The sequence below is a fragment of the Mixophyes fleayi genome, chromosome 3 (assembly GCF_038048845.1).
Source record: "Mixophyes fleayi isolate aMixFle1 chromosome 3, aMixFle1.hap1, whole genome shotgun sequence".
In the NCBI taxonomy this organism is placed as follows: Eukaryota; Metazoa; Chordata; class Amphibia; order Anura; family Limnodynastidae; genus Mixophyes; species Mixophyes fleayi.
The window spans coordinates 320,987,887-321,013,306 of record NC_134404.1 but is presented as its reverse complement, the minus strand read 5'-3'; positions in this window follow the sequence as shown (position 1 = coordinate 321,013,306).

Sequence of the window (25,420 nt, the reverse complement as noted above, 5' to 3'; positions counted from 1 at the left end):
ATACATACATACATATATATATATACAATAATCAATAATGAATTATGCATGCGCATTACGTGCACAAGAAAAAGGTTACATTTTATTGTTTAGAAGATGGAAATCATAATCCTTTTAGGCATCATTTGAAGAAAGAGGAACAGAGGGAGATCTTACATTTTTGATAAAAATAATTTCACACACATGCAATTACTGAATTCCCTGCACCTTCAATACATCCTATGGAGCATAATCAATTAGGTTTCTAGTCCGCGGTAACGCGCGTTACCTCGGAACGTGCGCAGTATTGACAGTAATAAGGTATTGCAATAACGCGGATTTTCCTACGTAACCCTATGGGGTACGCACAAAAATCCACGTTAGTGGATTGACTTTGCAGCCTGTTTCGGCGTGTTCTCGCAGAATATTATTTGAAAACTACAGTTGTAAAAAGCAGACATTTATTTTTAAACTCTAAAAAGAAATTAGAAATTACATATTATTGATCCAAATATCATATACAGCATGGGTCAAGACCCTGCCCTCCCACCTTACAGAATAGTGAAATCACTATGATTTTTCAAACACATTGAGTCTGTTTTATAGTCTATGAACAGAGTGAGCTGTTGCAAACTCCTACATCAGCTTTAAATTTAATTTGAAAAATTAAGCTACCAAGTTGTACAAATAAATTCGACAATAATTTTCCAAAATAACTTAAGTAAACTTTCCACACATAACAGTGGTAATTGTTTAGCTTTGTATCTGCCATATGCTTAGCAAAAAATAAATCAGAGTTATTTAAAATGTAATTATATATTACTTTATCTACTTAATTATTTTGTTTCCACTAGTCGATAGAACGAAGCTACCTACCCGAAATCTGTTGACAAAACAATAATCTGCTCCTTCTTCTCTTGCAGGGCAACTAACTAAACTGAAGAACCGGACGCCCGACGGCAATTAACCCACCCCCCCCGCTAGGGCTGGCAATTCGCCCCGCGGTAATACAGTCAGCCAACCAGGCCAGCGGGTGCACATGTCATCTGACTCATAACAAAGGGGCCTGACAGTGCCTGAGAGGAGATTTTCCTCTCCAGTCTAACGTGGCACCTGCCACGTCTCCGGTCCCCACATCACAGCAGTCACTATCGGTGAGTGCCAGCGACACCTTGTTGACTGCTGAGCAAACAAAAAAAAAAAACTGTCCTGGTTTGCTGTGGGCGTATTTAACTGAGGAGGCCTTGGGCTGCAGCCTTATCGGGCCCATGGTTAATCTGGCAGTGAGAGCTAACTTTATGGAGTATAAAGAAAAGAAAGGATCTGATGGGGCAAAAGACTGGAAGCACCTGGGGGCGGCGGGTAAAGGTTCGGAGGGCCACATATGGTCCTACGGCTGCCTGTTGTCCATCGCTGATTTAAACTCTGTCAAGGTGTACGAATTCTAGGTATATAGCTGAAGTGAAGTAAAATGACATATGTTTGCACAAATCTCAAGCATCCCCCTTGACCATTTCAAATGCTGTTACTTAAGAAAATATCCATCAGTACGTGCTAGTTGTTAGTGGTAGGGAGAAGAAGCCCTTTGATGTTTCACTCAGCCAATCAAATTGCTGACATTCATAGTTTTAGCCTCTCTATTATTTACATTCTGCTAAGATTCCGAATAAGTAAATATTGTTTCAGCACAGTGTAAAACACAGCTATCACATGGAATAGAAACTGGAATGAAAATGCATTTTCAATGTGACATTTAAACAAATTATCATTGAAGTCACTCTTGGTAAATCCTAAGCAAACACCGTTCACAGCGTTGGTTTATTTTGTGCATATGGCATGTAGCACATGTGCAACCTATTTAAACATTTAGAACCTGAGAAATCAAACGTTATGTCTCCCGTGATTACCAGATAAGTACAGAGGTCTCAACTTTGCTCCATAGGTTGGTATTGTGAAAAAGGACATTTCATCTGTTTGTAAAAAAAAGTCTCTAGACCGTATTGATGTGTTTCAGAGATCCATTCCCTTGATACATGATTAAATCTGCAGTGTTGAGAAACTAGAAGACTAGTTCAATATAACTTGATTGAAAAGACGAGGCCCTATTATATAGTTCAGAAATAGTGAAAGTGTTTTGTTTCAGAGATTTTTTAGGAATGAATAAGGAGTTGAGGGACCACTCCGTCAAAAATGCAAACATCTTTTGCCCAAATATTCAATGCAACCTTTGAGAATTCTTCAACAAAATGCCTGTTTTCAAATAAAGTATTTTCCGAGCTAACAGAACTCTTCTTGCCCAGAAGATTATATATATACATACAAGTTAACCCGTGCATGATACTCATGCATTCTAGTCAAATCAAGCTACTTATGGTGTTAAAAAGGTTCTTGTCATGCATTTGGGCCTAGCCCAGGCCTCCTCAGGGGAAGAGCGTTACTTCCCAACGCAAGCGCCCTTTTTTAACGTGGTTTTGTCCACATGTCACCACCTCATCATTTTTCTCCATCACCTCATCCTTCATCTTTATCGCCACATCTATCCAGATGTCTATCCAGACACAGGGATCTCTCTCAGCGGTCCTGAGTATCACACTCCTCTCGCTCAGTCACCCCCGGAAACCACCAACCACTCCCAACTTGCACCCCCGGCAACCACCAACCACTCCCAACTGTCACCCCCGGCAACCACCAACCACTCCCAACTGTCACCCCCGGCAACCACCAACCACTCCCAACTGTCACTTCTCCTTCAAGAAATATATATATATTAATTTAAAATCTTTATAAACACTTTTAACAATTAACAAATTAAAGGAACAAATTGAAAACATCTTAGTATACCAAATTTAAGCCCTTTCTGAGTTTTTTTTTCCACACACACTAAGAATTTAGTAGGTCAGTGTATAACTCCTCCCAGCAGGTAGCGCTGCAGCTTGGTTTTTTTTCTTTTTCACACACACACAGACTAACACACGCCACTAGGCTTTTATATTATAGATATATATCTATATATGGCAAATAGTTGGATTAAGAAAAGATCTTTGAGAATCTGGAATATGTCTCCCATTAAATCAAGATATATCATAATTTCATTTAAATGGCTGCATAATAAGCAAATATGTGTTATAAAAACTCTCTATAGAAGTTTGTAGTAATCTGTTACATTAATTGCATATGCTATTGTTACACTTCAGGGAACATGCCTAAAGAAGAGTCTTTGAAGAAGTCTCTGTTGAGGAAATGCGTCAGTCGGAAGAGGAAAGAGAGATTTATTTAATATGACGTATTTGTGGATAATATCACTGCACTGTCTGTCAGTAGTAATCGTGGACCATCTGTCAGGCGCCGTCCCCACTGCTCCTCCATGGAGCGGGACGGTCGCCTGGTAGTTCCGACAGGGGCGTCCTGTTACTAAGCAACAGGAATGAAGCATCCTCGGCCAGGGCTGCCACCAGAAATTGCGGGGCCCAGTACAAATGTAACAGGTAGGCCCCGCCCTTCCGCATTTTCCTCCCCCAGCCCCATTCTCTACAATCAACCCCATCCCCGGTTCCATCTAACCCCTGCACTAGTTTACTTTCCTCTCTGCATCTACTTGCTGTCTCCTTTCAGCTCCTCTCTATTGACAGCACTGTGATGTTATTAATTACATGACATCAGCGATGCTGCAGGGAGCCTCTCTGCCTTGTCGTGACTCACTATCCAGGAGAGCCACGACAAGGCAGCCAACTGGGTGGCTGGGACTGGAGCAAATGGCGACAGCTGTGGGGCCCCAACATTTTGGGAGTGGAGGCAGACATGCTTCATACAAGTGGGCCCATTGCCGCATCCTTAATTACAGGCAGAGGTCTCTCCCCAGGGGCGGGCTGGGACGGGGGGCAAGGGGGCAGCCGCCCCCCCCCCCCGGAGGCAATATACCACATTTTCACGCAGCGCACAGGCCGCATCCCGTGTCATGTGATGCGGCAAGTGTCGGACTGGGGCATGAAGGGCCCATCGGGGGACTGCACCGCTAGGGTCCCACCAGAGGGGGTGTGGCCAGCCATCAAAGAGGCAAGACCAGACACTAGAGGGGAAGTGGTCAGCCCACGAAGGACAACTAGCACCATAGTGTAGTATATAAAACGTAGTATATAAGAAGTAAGCGCTGGGTGGGGTCGATCCCGGGTGACCGGCTGCCATAGCAACGGGTGAGATATTGGCCGGGTCACGCTCAGGAAATGGGACTGTAGGATTATTATTGTTACCCACAGCGCACACAGGGTTAATGGGTGGACAGGAACTCCTTCTCCCCTGCGCAAAGTGAAAAACACACTACCGCGCAGGTGCAGAGAGCCCAGACGTGGCTCTCTGCACCTGCGCGGTAGTGTGCTTACCCTAAGTGTCGCTGCCGTCGGGAACCAGCTGTTTGGTAAGCTCCGCCCTAACAACGGAGGGGGCGGAGCTTCATCTGGCGTGTTCTACCGGTGGTTAGTCCGGCTGCCCAGCAGGCCAGTCCGAGGCTGGATGTGGCCGCCTGTGTGCCCCCCGGGCTTCCTTCTCCCAGCCCGCGCCTGTCTCTCCCCACATCAACTCTCACATCTCAGTAGCAGCTACAGCCTAAAAAATGGCGCCCGCTACCTCCCTTAATTCACTGCGGAGGCCCCCTCCCCTAATAAATTTGTTTGGGCCCAGGACTGGTGGGGTCCCACTCTGCTGTTGGGCCCCATATTGCTGTACTTCCTGTACCCCCCTGGTGGCGGCCCTGTCCCCAGCCATCCTCGTGCCTTCAGGCGCATGCGCAGTAATACTTCCCATTGCTAGGCAACGGGACGCTTCCATTGTTTTGGCGGTCAGCGTGTTTGAACGCCCCTCACCTACTCCTGTCTGACCTCTCTGTGGATCTCCCTTCGGTAACGTCTCTTCCTGATTGGCTTGACCCGGACCATCCTGACCATTCTCTATCTCTACACTGGTAACTGTCTTGAAGGACCGCGACCTGTATACCATTTGCAGCTAAGCCCAAACCTCCCCGATGAACACCATGGGGTAAATGTATGAATCTCCGGATTCTTCATCTCCGGCGAGTTCAGCCTCGTCAGCGCTTAAATTTAAAGCGGCGCTGCCTTGTAAAGGGAAACTTCCCTTTACAAGGCAGCGCCGCTTTAAATTTAAGCGCTGAAGAGGCTGAACTCGCCGGAGATGAAGAATCCGGAGATTCATACATTTACCCCCAGGGGTAAGTTAGACTCTGCACCTCCTTGTTCAGTATTGTAAATACCAGTTAGTGATTCCAGCAGTCTACAGTCTTCTACGAGTCTGACAGTATACTCTGGCCATGACAGATGGAGCTGGGGAACCCTCTGCCCGTGATCTTCTCCTTCACTTGGCTCAGCATATGGAACAACAGGAGACTAATCAGGCACAACTACTCCAGTGTATCCAGGGAGTAGTGATTAGATTAGACTCTTTTCAGGGATCCATGAATCCACCACAACCAGCGCCTGCTGCTGTTCCTGCCGCCAGTGTCAGTCCTACTACTTCCAGGAATCTGCGCATTCCCACTCCAGAGAAATATGGTGCCAACACCAAGGGTTGACGGGGCTTTTTAAACCAATGCTCTACCCAGTTTGAGCTCACCCCAGAGAACTTTTCCTCAGAAAGAGCCAAAGTGGCATATATATTATTATCATATATACTATTTTTAAAGCTCCGATGCGCTTCTTATCCGACCTGTTACACTAAAGCCTAACTGTAATATGTCGGAAGAAAGCAGCATTGGCGCTTTAAAAATAGTCATAGAGAGGTCAAAATTTAAAATGATGTCCAAAGAACATGCCGTTCTTACTGGTGAATGTGATTTGTTATCACACTGTCGGGGACTTCTTGTGTCATTCGTAAGGTCAGTCATCATTTATTCTAAGTTGGGAAAGTCATTTTAGTTTCTTTCCGTTCGTGGTAGTCACTGTCGATAACACCAGCTCTGGAATTTCGTACCCCACCCAGTGGTAAAAACCATTTCTAAGGGCAGGGTTTATCCCTTATCCTTACCAGAGACGCAAGCCATGTCCCAGTATATTTCAGAAAACCTTCAGCGAGGCTTCATTCAAAAATCCTCCTCTCCTGCTGGTGCTGGATTCTACTTCGTTAAAAAAAAGGACAGCTCTTTAAGACCATGTATTGACTACAAGCATCTGAATGCCGAAACGGTTAAGAACTGTTACCCGCTTCCTCTCATTACAGAGTTGCTTGATTGCATCCGTGGAGCTCAAATTTTTACCAAATTAGACCTCAGAGGAGCCTAGTTTAGTACGTATTCACAGGGGTGATGAGTGGAATACAGCGTTCAACACTCGTGATGAGCACTACAAGTACCTAGTAATGCCCTTCAGGCCCTGCAAACCCACCGCTGTGTTTCAAGAATTTGTCAACGAGATTGTCAGACACCTTCTATATCGATCAGTTATTGTCTATCTCAACGACATTCTCATTTTTTCTCCCGATCTGCTCATTCTCTTTAATGTTATTTGGGACTGTCCAGTTCCTAACTGAGTAAAAATTTCCCAATTCAATTTGTATTTTCAGCTTTGTGTTTTAATAAAGTTTATATTTTATAAGCCACAATCATATTTTCCACATAATAACTCTACCATTAAAAAGTGTAGATTGTTCGTTTCAAGATTTTAACATAAATTTGATCTCTGTTTTTATTTCTTTATGTGCAACTGTTGAATAACTACACATTTAAGTAATGGGGCAGTCTAATTTTCTGATAAAATATTTAGGGGAACAGTAACATCTTAAATATATGTATTGTAGTATAATATTGATTTAGCTTTTTGTGACCTTGGTATCCGCCTGGGTGGCTTTTCTACTTGAGTTCCTAATTTTGCAACTGTGACATCACCCAACACTTCTTTTTCCCTCCCACTTCCCTCTCCCTGCCCCTCCTTTTGTTTCTTTAATATTACAGTTTTATGTCATAATATTGTTTGTCTTTGGATGCCATTGTTAAAACTCTAATAAAATTATATATATATATATATATATATATATATATATATATATAAATTATTTTGCAGTAACGGCTCCTATTACAACTGCAAAAAAACCTTCTGGTTTATTCATAAACACAAGTTATAGTAATTGCAATCACATATAGTGATACAATTGCAGATGACAACCTTTAAATCCAAGCTTAACACAGACCCCTCTCTATATGTTGGCCAGCAACAATATTTTGTATAGTCTGTAACTCTTCTCAGGTCCCTTCTGCACCTAACCATTTTTTCTGATTAACACACCTATGCTCTCTGTATTTACTTCTCACAAATTCACATGTTTGGTTTCTGCTTTTTGACTTCTCATACTATCTCTTCCATCCAAGAGGAAAGCCTGTTACTTCGTTACACATCCCCCAGTGGAACGAGGAGGGATGACAAAAAAACTGCAGAGTGCTCACGTCTTTGAGAGAGAGATTTATCTTGACACTGTACAGCGCCACCTCTTGTCGAAATTGTTGCCTCTTAACACCTATTTTTGCTTCAGATGATCCTTCCATATAGTTAGTCGAATAAGGAGGGCCGGGAACGAGGGTTGTCTGAAACATCTGGAATGCCCAGAACATATATAACCCTGGCTAAAAGAACCACCAAAATGAATTGTATCCTCTCCTATATGGCCCCCCCAACCATGGCAGTGTATCACTCTGCATAACACATTATACACAACTAGGTAGCGTAGAACATTCATCATATCTTCTCTATCACAGCCCCATTAACTTTCATCCCAGTTTAAGAAATATTTGCAAGAGTGGCATCAATGGTCTTGTTGTGGCCCAACAGCTGGAACCGGTAGGGGAACAATGACCAAGTACTACATTTTCCATCACCAGTTTGCAGCAAATCGCATAATGCATTCTCAAACAAAGCTACTGCTAGGTCTGCTTACCAATGTCACTCGTTCTTCCTGTGCTTGTCATGGTTATGTAGGTATGGCTCTAAAATATCTACCTTTTTGCAATCTGTTCTTGTACATGCAAGGGAAACTGTTTCCTTTATGAATTACTGTAAGATTTTCATTCCAAAACTGGAATTTCTTGCTTTCTTGCCACTAAAATAACAGCTTTGTTTCACAGTGCAGTGCAAGTGCTCTCTTTTAATACAGACACTCTTTAATGGTCTGTTTTTAAATCTCTAACTGGGAGTCTTTTTTAGACAACTCAGATCTCAGCTGTATTACTTCATTCTCATTTTCAATCAAATCTGCTGGCAGCTCTTCAATCGTTTGTCTTGTAAATATAATGTTCCCTTGAACAACAAGGTTCAATTTCCATTGCATGTTTTAGCTTCTGTTGTAATTTCAACCTGGCTTTCTCTGAAACAACAAGTTGCCACCTCCAATCAGATATTTCGTCTTCGTAAACCCCCCCGCCCCTTGTGGTTCTAATCTCATCTTGAAGCTTTGGACTATATATGTGGTTTTCTTTAGAATTATCACTCTTGTATGTATCATTATGTAAATCAGCACATTCTACTGGATCATATGCTACCATTGCACTGTGGTGCTTCAAACACATCAAATCACTTTCATTCAACACATTTGCGTTAAATACAGTCTGCCGATTCCATTTCTGGTTTTGTACCTCTTCCAAAAGTAAATCTCATTCTGAACTGTACTTAACTCCTTGTTTGTCAACTGCAAGGGAAACATCTTTAAACACTTTTGTTTGCAGTATTGACACAGTACAAACCTCAGATTCCTCATCCAGGTTTTTACTTTCACCAAAAGAAATAGCCTCTCTTTCACAAGCAAAAACAGTGCTTAGCAGTTTTCGGCATTCACTAACTTCTGTATTGCCGGATGGCTAGGTGGAAAGAATAAATAGGCTTCCTGAAGCATCCCACTTCCAACACCATGCGCAGAATGGCACCCCAAATGCAGCTTCCAAAGGTATCTGCAGGGAAAGATTCTGGTTTATCCCCAACTTTAACTAATTTTTCAGAGTACAATAATACCAAATATACGTACCTTATATGTATGTACTATTTGATAGATTTACATCCAGAAGAAACAAAATATATATGTTTTGTAATCAGGTGTCATCTTCAAGTAATCACAAGAGACTCCAGTTGGTCTACCCTATTACCAAGGTGTGTAGATCCAATATATATTTGATCTAATAATAACTGGCAAGCTTATTATCTGTTAGTACAGACTGACAGTACTGAACTGATTCAGGTCTTGACCACAAGTTCTCAATGGGATTGAGGTCTGGAGAGTTTACTGGTCATGGACTCAAAATTTAGATGTTTTGATTTTAGAGCCAATTAGTTATCAATTTTGCCTTATGGTAAGGTGCTCCATTATGCTGGAAAAGACATTGTTCATCACCAAACTGTTCTTGGATAGTTGGGAGAAGGTAGAGGATGTTTTGGTACCATTCTTTATTCATGGCTGTGTTCTTAGGCAAAATTGTGAGCGAGCCCACTCCCTTGGCTGAGAAGCAACCCCACACATGAATGGTCTCAGGATTATTTACTGTTGGCATGACACAGGATTGATGGTAGCATTCACCTTTCCTTCTCCGGACAAGCGGTTTTCCAGATGCCCCAAACAATCTGAAAGGTAATATATCAGAGAAAATGACTTTCCCCAGTCCTCAGCGGTCCAATCCCTGTATCTTTTGCACAATATCAGTGATGTTTTTCCTGGAGAGACGTGGCTTCCTTGCTGGTCTTCTTGACACCCATTCTCCAAAAGTTTTCACCTCACTGTGCGTGCAGATGCACTCACACCTGCCTGCTGCCATTCCTGAGCAAGCTCTGCACTGGTGGTGCCCCGATACCACAACTGAATCTACTTTAGGAGACAATACTGGCGCTTGCTAGGCATTCTTGGGCTCCCAGAAGCCTTCTTCACAACTATTGAACCTCTCTCCTTGAAGTACTTGATGATCTGATAAATGGTTGATTTAGATGCAATCTTACTAGCAGCAATATCCTTCCCTATGAAGCCCTTTTAGTGCAAAGCAATGATGACTGCACATGTTTCCTTGCAGATAACCATGGTTAACAGAGGAAGAACAATGATTTGAAGCAACACCCTTCTTTTAAAGCTTCCATTCTGTTATTCTAATTCAATCATTATGACAGAGTGATCTCCAGCCTTGTCCTTGTCAACACTCTCACCTGTGTTAATCACTGACCTGGTGTCAGCTGGTTCTTTTGTGGCAGGGCTGAAATGCAGTGGAAATTTTGTTTTTGGGATAAAGTTAATTGTCATGGCAAAGAGGGACTTTGAAATTAATTGCAATTCATCTGATCACTCTTCATGACATTCTGGTGTATATGCAAATTGCCATCATGAAAACTGAGGAAGCAGACTTTGTGAAAAATAATATTTGTGTCATTCTCAAAACTTTTGGCTATGACTGTAGTAAGGGAACTCTGTGATCTCACTGCCAGTGGTGGAACTACCATTGGAGCTGCAGGTGCAATGCACCGGGGCCCATAGAGATAATGGGCCCACTGCATGGCAGATGCAACGAGTCCAGGACTCCAGTTCCCTCCCCGACTACCTGCACCGGGGCCCACAGCTCACTAGTTCCGCCTCTGCCCACTGCAATGCACTTTTGCATTAGAAGCACACAGCATTCATTTTGAAGTGGTGTTTAGCAAACGATGTGCCAGGATCCAAACACAATGTGCCAACACTGGATCACCAGGCTGTCATTGGTAGTGGGAGTCCAGCAATAGCAGCACGCTTATGAGAGCATGACCCTTGTCTTTAATGCTTGTTTACAAATAGCCATTCTAGGATGTAAACTCACCAGAATGGGCATTTATAAGTGTCTCATAGGTAGGAAGGGGCTGGAGATAACGCTCAAGCATGGAAGAGGAATCTAAGACATCTTCCATTCAAATTAACTCCATTGCCTAAAAATCTTTAGGGAGCCAATATTATTAAAAACACATAAACTAAAATGTTATACATCTTTTGAGTTTGATAGGTGTTTTGGTGAATATAGTAGAGTGGAAAACAAACATTCGAAGTGTAAAAAAACATGTGCCAAACCTTCCTGGACCTGATGGACCCTGGAGGCTGGCCTCAGTTCTGTCACACATTGCTCCAGCTAACCTACATTTGGTCACTGTTCTTACCTATTTCCCTTGGCTCTCACTACCTGCATTCACTTGCTTGTCTGAACTGAGCATGTGCACACCTGCGTTCTCTTGATTGGCTAATTGCCTGTCAGCTCTGTCTATGTAAAGCATCTGCTTCTCTACAAAGTTTCCAGATCTTCAGGTCTCCTTACCTGTTAGGACGCTGTTCTCTCTGGCTCCCCTCTGCGCATCGGTATCCTCTGCTACCTGTTCCACGAACAAGACCTGTGGTATTATTGCAGGAACCTTGTGCCTCATCATCAGTCCCGTCCTCAAACTATTCGCTTTCCAGGGATATCAGTGCATCAGTTCTCTGCAGTTCACCACCTCTCAGTTGGTATCCTGTGTTACCAGGTTTCATGTTCAAGACCTGTGGTATTATCGCAAGAACCTCGTGCCTCATCATCAATCCCGTCCTCAAGCTATTCGTTTTCCAGGGATATCAGTGCATCAGTTCTCTGCAGTTCACCACCTCTCAGTTGGTATACTGTATACCCGATCCACGATCAAGACCTGTGGTATTATTACAAGATCCTTGTGCCTCATCATCGGTCCCGTCCTCTAGCTAATCTCTTTCAAGGGATCTTAGTGTATCAGTTCTCTGCAGTTCACCACCTCTCAGTTGGTACCCTGTGTTACCTGTTCCACGATCAAGACCTGCGATATTGTTGCAGAAACATCATGCCTCATAATTTGTCTTGTTCTCAGCTATTCGCTTTCTAAAGACCTCAACGCTTCGGTTCGCTGCCATTCACTTGAACCTCTGCATTTACCATTTATCTTCCAGCAGTCCAGCTCCACTCCACGGTTCCATCTCACCCTGCTCTAAACCCCCATAGAGGACTGTGACCAGTGGCTATAGAGCAGCTAAGTCCATATTCCCTTGCGGGGATCCCTGGTAAATACCTCTCTACCGTTATACTCCGCACCTCTCTGGGGGCGAGTCTATCTAGAGTGGGGCTTCAAGGTCTATTCCAAACTCAGGCTTTGTGACAAATTCCTTATCCCCCCCTTGAGCCTCCTCCCACCTGCCTCGCACTCCTTATATTAACCTTAAACTTCCATCTTCATTGCACACAGGCATTTTTTTAAATATTCGTATGTTCAGATACCTGTGAATTTTTATTGCAAATTCATCATTTTGATACTAATGACTTTATATATTGTCATATATGTGCATGTCTCCTTTATTTGCAAATCCAATATCTGTGATGATTAGTTTTTCTTTTTAACATTAATGTTTTTTATTAGGGTTTAAAAGGTATGGGGGTACACAAAGAAGAGAGGGGGGGATGGGGGGAACATAGTGGGAAGCAGACATAACATTGCAATCTAACCACACAGCATATATATATATATATATATATATATATATATATATATATATATATATGCATATATCAGTATTGTTCCCACAAGGGGGAGAGAAAGTCGCAATATAAAATATTCAGTCAGGAGCTTGAGGGAGATCGGATGGATCAGGGGTTAGAGGGATATAGGTTTCTAGGGTAATGGATCAATTTGGAGCCCTCACCATCTATTGTAAATTCGTGCCATGACATCCACTTGACGATTGGAGAAGTTGGGGACATGGAGTATGGGACGATGATTTGTATTTCTACCAAATTAGAGTGGGGCACTCTACCAAACTTGGAGTATATTTTATTATACTTGAGGCATTGGTGGCAGGCCCTCTAGCATTTCTAGTTCATTCAGTCCATCCTCCTATTTGGGAGATGTGGGTAGATGATGCTGGTTCTCTAGATGGTGAGCAGTGGAAACAGATTGCCATGCAGGTACCCAACATCATATGAATAACTATGGAATTTCAGTACGTATTCAAGAGAGAGTAGCAAGTTAGTGGCGTCCCAACAAATGTGTCTTATCACGAGGGCTGGTGCATGAACTGTTGCAAGAAGGGCCATGGGATGGTGGCCATACAACCAACATCGTCATGCTCCCACCATCTTGAAAAAACATCTGGATCTGCCAAACAGTTGGGACTATTTCCCAAATACATATACTACCATGGGTCTGTAAGGAGGACAGATCACTATCCGCACCGGAGGTCAATTCATTCAAATTACATTTCTACATTTGGCCTAATGACTCCAGCCTGGATATTTCGATTTGATCTATTGGAAAATGCCAGATGACCTATTATCAGTTTCAAGTGATCTGTTCCTGAAAGAGCCCCAGTTTTGGACAAGGCTGCAAGACTTTGAGTGGGTCTAGTTGATTTTAAATCATCTGAGGCTCCCAACTTCCTCTTACTTCAATTATTAAATGATTATATTAATTATTTCATAAACTACATATTGCTTTGCTGGAAGCTATAATTAATTCTTCTAATTAGAAGAAGCTGGTTGCTTCCAAAATAACTTAAGCAAAAAACAAAGGTTGCCCCAACAAATTCAAAATGATGATAAATATTTGTATTGCATGCCCTTCTACATTACACTCTATGGACAAATATATCTATGTTCTCTCAGTTGAGTATATACTTGCATTTTGCTCAAAGGTACCCTACCAACAATCAGATATACAATAGGAGTTATATTTGCAAAATGCACCATTAGGTTTATTGTTCACATTGAACAGAAAAAAATAAGATTCCACAAAAGTACTCCTCTTACCGCACAATCCAGTATCACTTTTGAAAACCCTCCCTTTTCTCACACTAGAACTTCAATTGGGACCTTTGGGATCTCTGCAATTTGTTCAATTCAGCAAGGTCCCGTTGCTTACAAATAGAGCGAGGGACTTCTGGCTGCCTCTGTAATGATGTGTGAGCTGCTTTTTTTTTATTACAAAAGAGTTCTGCTATCAATCAGGAACATTGCATGAGATCTACCATTGCTTAAAGATCATTATCGAGGCTGACCAGCAGAAGTCACCAATAGTTTTAAGTGCGGGAACCCTGATGAAATGGGCCCTCCAATGAAGTATACATAGAGAGAAAGCTTAGGGTGGCATAAGACAGGGGAGTACAACATTCTTTTAAGACTGCAAAGCAAGTTGGATAATTACGCTGTTTTATCCAGCTGCCATGTGGTCTAGGATGGGTTAAAGAAGGCTTTAAGTCTTGTCTCATCTAGATGAGGATCCAATCTTATAACTCTGAAACTCCTATTCCGTTATACCTGTAAATGATCTACTGCAAGACTTTGTATTGATAAAAAAAAGAAATGTTTTTCAGCAAAATTGGAGCAGGATATTACCATGAAAACTCATGGAATTCAACATGTAAAGTTTTGGGGAAATGAGGACACAAATGAAACATTTAAGTACTAAGAAAGGGAACATTTTCCAGAATAAATTAATTTCCAGAACAAGAGAACGCTGAGGTTTATTTTATAACATTGCTGAAAAGTGCAAATCTTCACTAGACCCATAACAACCTGCACTAGACCAGTGTTTTTCAAGCCCAAGTCCTCAGAACCCCAAACAGTCCATGTTTTCCAGTTGATAGGGGGAAATAATTATACCATCGGTGGTTCTGTTACTATGTATCAGTCAGTAACGACTACACCTGCACTAAAGTAAGGAGATATGGAAAACATGCACTGTGAGGACCAGGTTTAAGAAACACTGCACTAGACCAATGAAAGTGTGGTTAGATTTCCACCAAGGAACATAAATTTACAAATTAACATGGTGGCGTCTTTGGAGTAGCAGACATTTGTACAGATTGTTGGGAAGTTGAGTAAATAAACCCCTAAGTCACCTGTGCATGATTAAAAAAATCCTGAAAACATGAGCTGTTGGGGTTGCGTGAGGACCGGAGTGAAGAAACTCTGGGGTTTATTTACTAAAATGTGGGTTTGAAAAAGTGGAGATGTTGCCTACAGCAACCAATCAGATTCTAGTTCCCATTTATTTAGTGCATTCTATAAAATGACAGCTAGAATCTGATTAGTTGCTATAGGCAACATCTCCACTTTTTCAAACCCGCAGTTTACTAAATATACCCCTCTGTCTTAAAAACACGCTTGATTCTTACAGGATTAATTCTGCAATAGACCTTACTTTTAAGTCACTTTTATTGATCCAAATTCAGTTATATAAAAGTATTTTCAAAGGCTGGAAAAAAGTAGTTTTTTGATACAGATGCATGATGTAAAATAAATCTGACAATCAATGTCAACTTTAACAAATACTTATTTTTATTTTGTGATGATGTGTTTAATTAAAAAAGAAATATATGATCAATCACTTTTAAATTTAGAAAAAGGCCTGGCAGGTTAGAAAGAAACATAAACAGTTATTTGACAAAAAATCCTGCCTTCCATGCAGGAGTAATTCTTATTAAATATAATTTTCTATTGAAATAAATACATAATAGGAAACCATTATTTATAGTAAAATAAAAATATATCCCCCTAGCACAAAACTAATTACAGAAATAAAATTAAATCTGGTAACCGAGTAACTGTAAATGCAATAAATGTCTATATTTTTAAAATGTGAAATATGATTGATAAGCCATATGCCTGAATAATGGTGAGCCAACTATTTTATAAGTAAAAGATTAAAACAGTCATAAGGTATCCCTAGAGATCTACACAGAGAAAATTATATATTTTTTTTCCAATTTCATTTCCTGGTTAGTAGCAATAATAATAATAATAAAAAAAAAATCACTATTGGCTTTTTATGCAACGTTTAAAAATGAAGTTTTCGACATGATCATACACATATGTCTAGATATTTCTATACTAAAAAAAAATATCATCATAGTTAGAAAATCATTAAAGGATCCTGCCAATTTCCTAACAACAATTGTTCACATAATCCATTGCTTGTGGAATAGAATTTTGGACTTTAAACCCCTAACTACAAAAGTCTGGAATACAAAAGTCAAGGCACAGAAGAAAAATTTTAAAAAATGTTTTAATTCCCCATTTTTTGGGGGGGGGGGGGATATTTCTGGAAAATTGGAAAAATGTAAAACATGTTACATTTGTGGGGGAAAAAATTGAAACTCTTCTAAAATATTTCTTTATAATAATAAATATCATTAAGGCAAGGGGGCAAATGTATCAAACATTCTAAAAAGGAAAAGTGGAGGTGTTACCCATAGCAGCCAATCAGATTCTAGCTATCATTTATCTAGTACATTCTAGGAAATGATAGCTAGATACTGATTGGTTGATATAGGCAACACCTACAATTTTCCTTTTTAGAATGTTTGATACATTTATCCCAAGGTATTCATATATTGCACCACTCCTCTACACAGACAATGACTATAAATCATGTACACAGATAATAGCAAGTAGAGAACAACTCTCAAATGTTGTCTCTTTAAAACTCACGTAAAAATGGTATCCGCACGACTGTATTCAACCAGGAGTGGTTCTGACGATACATCTGTTGTTAAATACGGGTCTAGGTGCGCTCTGCTCTAACAGACAATACACTGCAGGATACGTCCAATACATATGTGGAATATAAAGTCCCAAAGAACTAAAAAGACATATCCAATTATTGCCACCTGTTAATAATATAGGGCCTGATTCATTAAGGAAAGTTAAGCAAAAGTAAGTAGGTAAGGCAAAACCATGTTGCATTGGAGGGGGAGGTAAATTTAAAATGTGATGGCAGATTTATAGTTGGGGTAGAACATGTCCTAGATCAACTTTAAATTTCAGTGTACAAACAAGCTATCAAGAATTTGTGTGTTACATGAAAAAACAGAGTTTTTTCCTTATGTGCAAAATAATAACCTGGGGCCTGATTCATTAAGGATCTTAACTTGAGAAACTTTTTATTTCGGTCTCCTGGACAAAACTATGTTACAATGTAAGGGGTGCAAATTAGTATTCTGTTTTGCACATAAGTTAAATATTGCCTGTTTTTTCATATAGCACACAAATATCAACTTTAAATTTCAGTGTACAAATAAGCTATCAAGTATTTGTGTGCTACATGAAAAAACAGTCAGTATTTAACTTATGTGCAAAACAGAATACTATTTTGCACCCCTTGCATTGTAACATGGTTTTGTCCAGGAGACCGAAATAAGAAGTTTCTCAAGTTAAGATCCTTAATGAATCAGGCCGCTAATTTGCACCCCTTGCATTGCAACATGGTTTTGTCCAGAATACTTGAGTAAGAAAACTTACTCAATTTTTTGCTTACCTTTCTTTAATGAATCAGGCCCATAGTCATTAATGACAAAACATTTTTTTTAAAAAAAGTTGTTTTCTTTTTATTTTCCATACAATACATTTATTAGGATATTTTGAATGTCTACTGTACAAAAAATGCATGTTTACAGTTGCTCCTGATTGCAAACACATGTTCTGGCTGCATACACAACTGGTATCATCACTGGTAATCAGCCAAACCACTAGTGGGTTAGTGATACAACAGAAAATCACATAGCTGTGAGATGCCCAAAGCTTGAATCGGGCACTGCTGCTTGCCCTCGACCTTGGCACGTCCTTACGGAACACTGACTACGTGCATACACCCAGTCCCCTTCCCGCTCTGCCCATGAAATCATAGGCAGTCATAAGGGTCCCTTACGCTCGAAGATTAATTGGATGTTGTTGCGTTCACTGGCGTATGGTCCAGTTCTGGGCATGCGCAGAGTGATTTTACGCAAAATGCGGCACGTATCTGTATTTACGTTCTTTAATGAGAGATGCCAAAAGTTGTTATCTGGGATATCTTCTTCTTCAATGCCACCAGACTGTAGAGGGATATTCAGGCCTAGAGTGTTCACTCATTGCTTGACTTTCCATATTTCATGTATCTATCCTTTTTCCAAACAGGGCTCTAACATTCAGGATCCAGACAAGCAGTTTTTGAGTTTAAGACATGAGCAACAGCAAGTAGTGAAAGCTGTAAGGACACTTAAGAGAAAGTAAGACAGTCTGCCAGCTGTGCTGATTCTAGTGATTTAGATTTTAGAGATTTTAGGTGAGTGTTCCACTCAGTCAGAACTTTGCCCCAATTGGAAGGACAGTTGGGAGGTATCTCCCACTTCACACTACACTGCTTGTAAAGCTGGAGATGCATGCACCTAACAGTAGTGCACAACTATTGTTCATGTGTACAAAGTGGATGGGAACAGGTTGGAGAGAGGCCTAGCACTGGCTGAAATTAAAGCCACGTCCCTTGCATAATGGTAACGGCATAACCATTCTGGTGTCCCCTGTAAAAATCCTGCATTTACCCCTGATGCATTATCCCTAATAATAATACACAAGATTCCGTATTGAAAACTGAAGTGATGACATCAGAAATCAATATTTATATGGATATTATTTACATATGTTTATACATATATTACTATCATTTGTGTTTTATAAAAAAAACAAAAACATTGCACATACATATATGTCTCCCTTGATCGGTATGGACTGGTTTACTCATTTTAATGTAAACTTTTATTTTTACTTTTTATTTATTTTTTGAAGGTCTACTAAAAAGAAACATATTGTAATATAAAAGTGTTCCGATTTACTGATTATATTTAGACACCATCTAGTTATTTCATATTAAGAATCACGTTAGTTTATTTGAATTATGTCTTGTCAAGCTAAATTTCATTTCACCACTCATTTTATAATAATTTTAAGTAGCATAAACGCAAAGTCTCCCGGGGAATGGCTGATTGTCGGAAGACACTCTGTTATATAATACCATTAAAATAATTTTATTATCTCGTATTGAGAAATTATATCCGAGCAAATGTACCGGCTCTTTCCACCAAACAAGATATACTAAGTTCTGATTGATGGAATCTGATTTTTTCACTTGCCAGGAATGATTGATTCTCCAATACCAAGGTAACAGCTGTTCTACATATGCATATTTACATGTAACACTAAAGCAGTTAAGGTCTTAATTACCTCTTAGAGACGGAGCGTTCTGTATTTGTGCATAATTTGTATTAACATAGACCGGAAAAAGTTATACTGGTTTACAGACAGTGGAGTTTTAAGACAACAGATTATTTATCCCCTCAGCCTTTTTATATGCTACCTGATTAAAAATGCAATATTTGCTGTTCATACACTTGACTTTCATCATCGTCATCATCATCATTTATTTATATAGCGCCACTAATTCCGCAACGCTGTACAGAGAGCTATCTTACATCAGTCCCTGCCCCAAAAGAGTAACAGTCTAAATTCCCGAACATACACACACTGAGACAGACTAGGGTCAATTTGATAGCACCCAATCAACCTACTAATATGTTTTTGGATTGTGGGAGGAAACCGGAGCACCCGGAGGAAACCCAAGCAAACACGGGGAGAACATACAAACTCCATACAGAGTCGGGAATCGAACTCATGACCCCAGTGCTGTGAGGCAGAAGTGCTAACCACTAGACCATCGTGCTGCCCATCATCATCATCATCATTTATTTATTTATTTATATATATAGCGCCAGTGATTCTGCAGCGAAGTACAGAGAACTCACTCACATCAAAGGGTGGTTGTGATTAGTAAAAGTTCTGTGTAGCACCAGTCAGTGTGGGCCATCTGTGCTGCTGGTAGTTTATGCTGGCTCACCTGGGGCGTGGAACTTTTGGGCACCCCTGTTTTCACCTGAGAACCCTGCAGAGATGTTTTGAGGTTCACTGTGGAATGTTGTATAGTGGCCCCCGGGCTACTCCTATTAGGAAGAAGAAGACTTGAATCCAGGGCATCTGTGGTTAGTGATGATGACAATGGATTCATTTTGTAGGCAGTGAGATAATTTGTTAATATAATACATTTCCGACTTCTAAACCTTCAGAAATCTTGATATTCAGAATCAGAATCCACCTAGTTGTTCTAAGTTTGTTAGTCCAAATAAAAGGAATTGAATGACAATGTAGAGAGCGCCGAGTGTGCTCAGGGACCAGAGGAGGTAAAGGTGGGCAGCACAGTGGTGTAGTGGTTAGCACTTCTGCCTCACAGCACTGAAGCCATGAGTTTGATTCCCGACCATGGCCTTATCTGTGTGGAGTTTGTATGTTCTCCCTGTGTTTGCGTGGGTTTCCTCCGGGTGCTCCGGTTTCCTCCAACACTCCAAAAAACATGCTGGTAGGTTAATTGGCTGCTATCAAAAATTGACCCTAGTCTCTCTCTCTCTGTCTGTCTATGTCTGTGTGTGAGTGTGTGTCTATATTAGGGAATTTAGACTGTAAGCTCCGATGGGGCAGGGACTGATGTGAATGAGTTCTCTGTACAGCGCTGCGGAATTAGTGGCGCTATATAAACTGATGATGATGATGATGATGATTCTTATGGCGGTGATGCTGCCTGACCTGGGAGATATCCAAAGTTGTTTGTCACTCGTAGGTTTACAAATAGAGGGCTATAGTTGACTTTATATCATTCTGAATGAAGTTGCAGCTCTCTGAGGGTTTAAATATTGTATACAGTGTGGACTGATACGGGGATGATTTATATGCCTAGGTCAGGGAATATAGCACAGTTTATAGGGTTGACCCTTCTTTTTGAAGACCTCTGCAATTCGCCCTGGCATGCTGTCAATCAACTTCTGGGCCGCATACTGACTGATGGCCGCCCATTCTTGCCTAATCAATGCTTGGAGTTTGTCAGAATTTGTGGGGTTTGTGTTTGTCCACCCGCCTCTGTTTCCTGGCCATGGACTCAAAAAGAGTATTTATGTACTTACGTTAAATCTCTTTCTTTGAATCCAACTGGGGGACACTTCTACAATGGGGTTGTATGAGGGCGCAGAGGAGTTGGCACTTTAATAACCTAAACTTGCTGCTGACTCCTTCCCTCTGCAACCACTACTAGCCTCAGTGTAATACAAAAGCCCAAAGGAAGAAAGCAGCCAACCAAGACCACACAGCAGAAGAGCAAAAGGGTGGGAACGCAATCTCCCCCAGATGGATTCAGAGAAAGAGAGTTAACATAAGTACATAAATCCTCTTTTCTCATTCATCCACTCTGGGGGACACTGCTACCATGGGGACATACCAAAGTAGCACCCTAAGGGAACGCTCTGATAGCCCGGCCCACAAAACCTTGAGGCCAAACCCTGCGTCAGCTGATGCAAACACATTAAACTGATAGAACTTATGCACAGAGAACCAGGCGGCTGCCCGACACAGTTGATCCGCAGAAGCCCCATGGAGCGCGGCCAAAGACTACCCCACAGAATGAGTGGAGTGAGCAGGGCTGGACTGTTCACGCTGCACCTGTCTCCATAGTGCCGCTATACTATGGACTGTACTGCTCACGCTGCATTTGTCTCTGCTGGCTGGACTGTTCATGCTGCACCTGTCTCCATTGTGCCGCTATACTACGGTCTGTACTACTCACGCTGCATTTGTCTCTGCTGGCTGGACTGTTCATGCTGCACCTGTCTCCATTGTGCCGCTATACTACGGTCTGTACTACTCACGCTGCACTCGTCTCCACTGTGCTGCTATACTACGGGCTGAACTGCTCAAGCTGCACCTGTCTCCGTTATCCTGCTGGCTGAATTGTTAACCCTGCATCTGTCTTCATTCTGCCATTAGGCTGAAGAGCTTACGGTCCACCTGTCTCCATCGTGCCGCTGGCCAAAGAGCTTACACTCCATCAGTCTCCATTGGACCGCTGGCCAAAGTGCTTATGCTCCATCTGCCTCATCTGTGTCTCTCTATAACATCTTATCCTGTTTACTCCCCTAGGGTCTTGCCTGACACTCCTAGTAGGGTCCGCGACCTGCGGGCGGAAGCCGCTAAGTCCAAATCACTTTGCGGTGGTCACTGGTGAAAACCATCCGTCCGCTAGACTCCGCGCCTTGCTGTCAGTAGCGCCAAGTTGAGCAGACCTAAGAATCCAGTTTACCAAACCGTGACAGATAGTTTATAATCCAACCGTGTTAATCCAAGATTCGAATGGTGAGACTCAATTGTTGTTCCAAGTCTAGCTGAGACGGAGCCTTGAGCCAGATTTCTCAAGTGAGCAGTCATTACCACCATAATCTTTGTGAATACTCGGGTGCTGTTGAAAGCCTGAATTGCAGAGCCCGGAATTGGAAGTAGGAACTTACCATAGTGAAGTATGTTCCAATTTGGAACATGGAGATAAGCATCTTTGATAGCTATAGATGCTAAAAAATCCAGAGGTTTCAAACCCTGGAAGACTGAATGAACCGATTCCATCCGGAACTTGCTCAACCTGGAGGTACTGATTCAGGCCCTTTAGGTTGAGAATCAGCCGAAATGAGTCATCTGGTTTTGGAACAAAAAAGAGGTTGAAATAAAAACCTTGTTCCTTTTGAGACTCCGAAACAGAACGTATAACTCTCGCAGAAAGAAGAGCGGAGACCGAACTGATCATCGCCTGCCTTCTTTCCCAATTTCGCGGTAGAGGCGTGTGAAAAAAATCGATGAGGAGTAGGTCCTGAAAGATCCAAGATGTAGCTTCTGAACATAATTCCTAAGACCCAATTGTCTCGAGAAGTCGCCGCCCACTGATCCTGAAACAAATGTAGGTGACCCCCTACCCCTGCTACCGCGAGGAGAGGGAGAACCCCATCATGCCAAGGGATTGTCTGAACTTTTGAGGACTGAGTGCCTCTTAGAATAAGACACCCTGCCTCTGACAGCCTGTTCCCAGGAATCTTGGGTTCTGCTTCTACTGGTAGACTGACCCCTGTGAACTAAACCTAGGAGCTCATCCTCTCTAGGAGCATTCACCAGTAGGGAAGTACTCTTTCCTCCCTTGGCCTGACTGATCATGGTATTTAACTCAGGTCTAAAAGGACCGAACCGGAATAAGGCAAGGCTTCCAGGGACTTCGATTCCACATCCGTGTCCCAGGACCTAAGCCAGAGAATTCTCCTAGCAGAACAGAACACCCACAGCCGGAACCACAGAAGAAATGGACGCTGCGTTCTGTGCTGCTTAATATAAATAACCCAATGCTTCCTTCAAATGCATGGCTAACGGAAGAAGCTCTGAATCCTGTAATCCAGCCACTAGTTGATCAGATTCCATAGCCCTAGAAACCCATTCTGCAAAACATATGCTTCTGAAAGATGAACTCGCAGCAGAAAAGATATACTGGAGACAACTCTCTATCTTTCTGTCTGTGGGGTCCTGAAGAACAGCCAAACTCGGCACCTGCAAAGTATTACGACGAGCCAACCGAGCAACTGGCGCGTCTACTCTGGGTACTTCTTCCCAGCATGCCATCTCCTGTTCCTGTAAGAGATACAGATTAGCAAACCTACGAAGAACGGAAAACCTCTTTATTCGGATGTTTCCAGGTTGCCTCGGCTATCTCTGTGAGGTTCACCGAGGAAAGGAAACAAACCATCTTAAGTCTTTTACTAGTTAACAGACCCTGGTTCGAGGGCCCCGGCTCCTTTGAGTCTACCAGATCCAGGGTCTGATGGACCGCCATAACCAGATCCTGAATACCCTGGTTCTTTACTGACTCATCCCAATCACCTAACTGGGTAGAATCTGAATCCTCAATCACTTCCCCCTCTTCTTCAGAAGACCCTTCTGAATCTGACAGAGAAAAATATGTATGAGAGGATCTTTGTCACTTGGTTCTAGGTGTAACCATACTTAGAGAATCTAACAACCTATTCAAGCGGTCCAATCTCTTTCCTAGGGGAGATGACCAGGCTGGCTCTGATTGGGCAGACCTATGAGGAATGGGAGCAGTCTTAGAAAGGTCCCCCTCGGCTATCTGTGAAACAGCCATCACATTGTCTGCTGAGGTAGTTGGGGCAGACCTTGTAAGGGCATCTAGCTCCATGACCACAGTCTCTGCTTGTCTGTTAATAAGCTGAGCTAACATAGACACAGACTGTGCTAGGGAGGAAACCCATATTGGCTCCTCCAACATCACTTCGGCGACCCCTTGTGCCTGAGCTTCACCAGACCCCACCTCACACTGCGTGCACACAGCTCCCTGATCCTGCTGACCCACAGGATGTTTGGCAGCACATTTAGAGCAAGCATAAAATTTCACTTTAATGCTTTTACCCTTGTCGGACATAATGACCCAATTTTTTATTTTTTTTATTAAGAACACAGTCACACCACAAAGTGAAAAGAAATACAATTTACTTGTCTTATCCCTGGCTAATGCCCACAAGCAGTGAAATAATTATGTGTCACTATATGAAACAGTGATGTCTGACTATTTGCTTAGAGATTTCTATGATAAAACTAAGTGTCCAACAGAAAATAACAATCCTCACATGCTTCAATAATAATATGAAGCATATGAGGAAAGTTATACAATCAAAACCCCCCTCAGGGAACTTAGCTGAAGGATGGTCAATTGCAGAGGGAGGGAGTCAGCCACAGCCAAAAAGAAGTGTCTACGTCTCTATCAGGGCCTCACTGTGCACTGCCGAGTACTGGCAAGAAAATTCCCGCTCTGTAAAAGCACCAAGTGTGGAGGGAGCCTCTAGAAAAACTCCTTCCCACACAGACAAATAGTAATCTCCCTACAGGTCTCTATCGCTGTGTTCACAGGACCTCTCATACAGCAATGTGATTGGACCAGCTACCTTCAGATCTGTCCTTCTGGCCGCGAAGATCCAAGTCCCTCCTCCACCTCAGCGGGGGACTTGGTATCTTCTTATTAATGGCCACTCACCTGACAGGGCGCAGCGCTCTCTGCCAGCGGCAGCGCGGACCAGACGAGAGGAACTGTGACGGCCTGCAATCGTGCGGCTGTCACAGCGTTAAGGAGTGGGCATCTAACCCAAACTCAGAAAACTTCACAGCCTCTTTACACACCACAACACTGAACGCTATAGCGTTCCCACTACAGATGTAAGTGCTGCCGGCAGCACTCACATCTCCTCACTCTAATGAAATAAATAAAATAGGAAAAATAAGACTAAAACTAACCTAATCTAAACAGCAAGTACTGAAACAGCACTCAGACAGCCCAACTCCTTAGGCACTTAAACTACACTGAGGTTAGTAGGGGTTGCAGAGGGGAGGAGTAAGCAGCAAGTTTAGTTTAACTATTTAAGTGCCAACTCCTCTGCGCCCTCATACAACCCCATTGTAGCAGTATCCCCCAAAGTGGATGAATGAGAAATTTCGATGTTTTGATCCCCGAGCCACTTAGTTATCACTTTTGTATTATGGCAAGGTGCTCCATCATGCTGGAAAAAGGCATTGTTCATTACCAAACTGTTCTTGGATGGTTGGGAGAAGTTGCTCTTGGAGGATTTTTTGGTACCATTCTTTATTCATGGCTGTGTTCTTAGGCAAAATTGTGAGTGAGCCCACCCCCTTGGCTGAGAAGCAACCCCACACATGAATGGTCTCAGGATGCTTTACTGC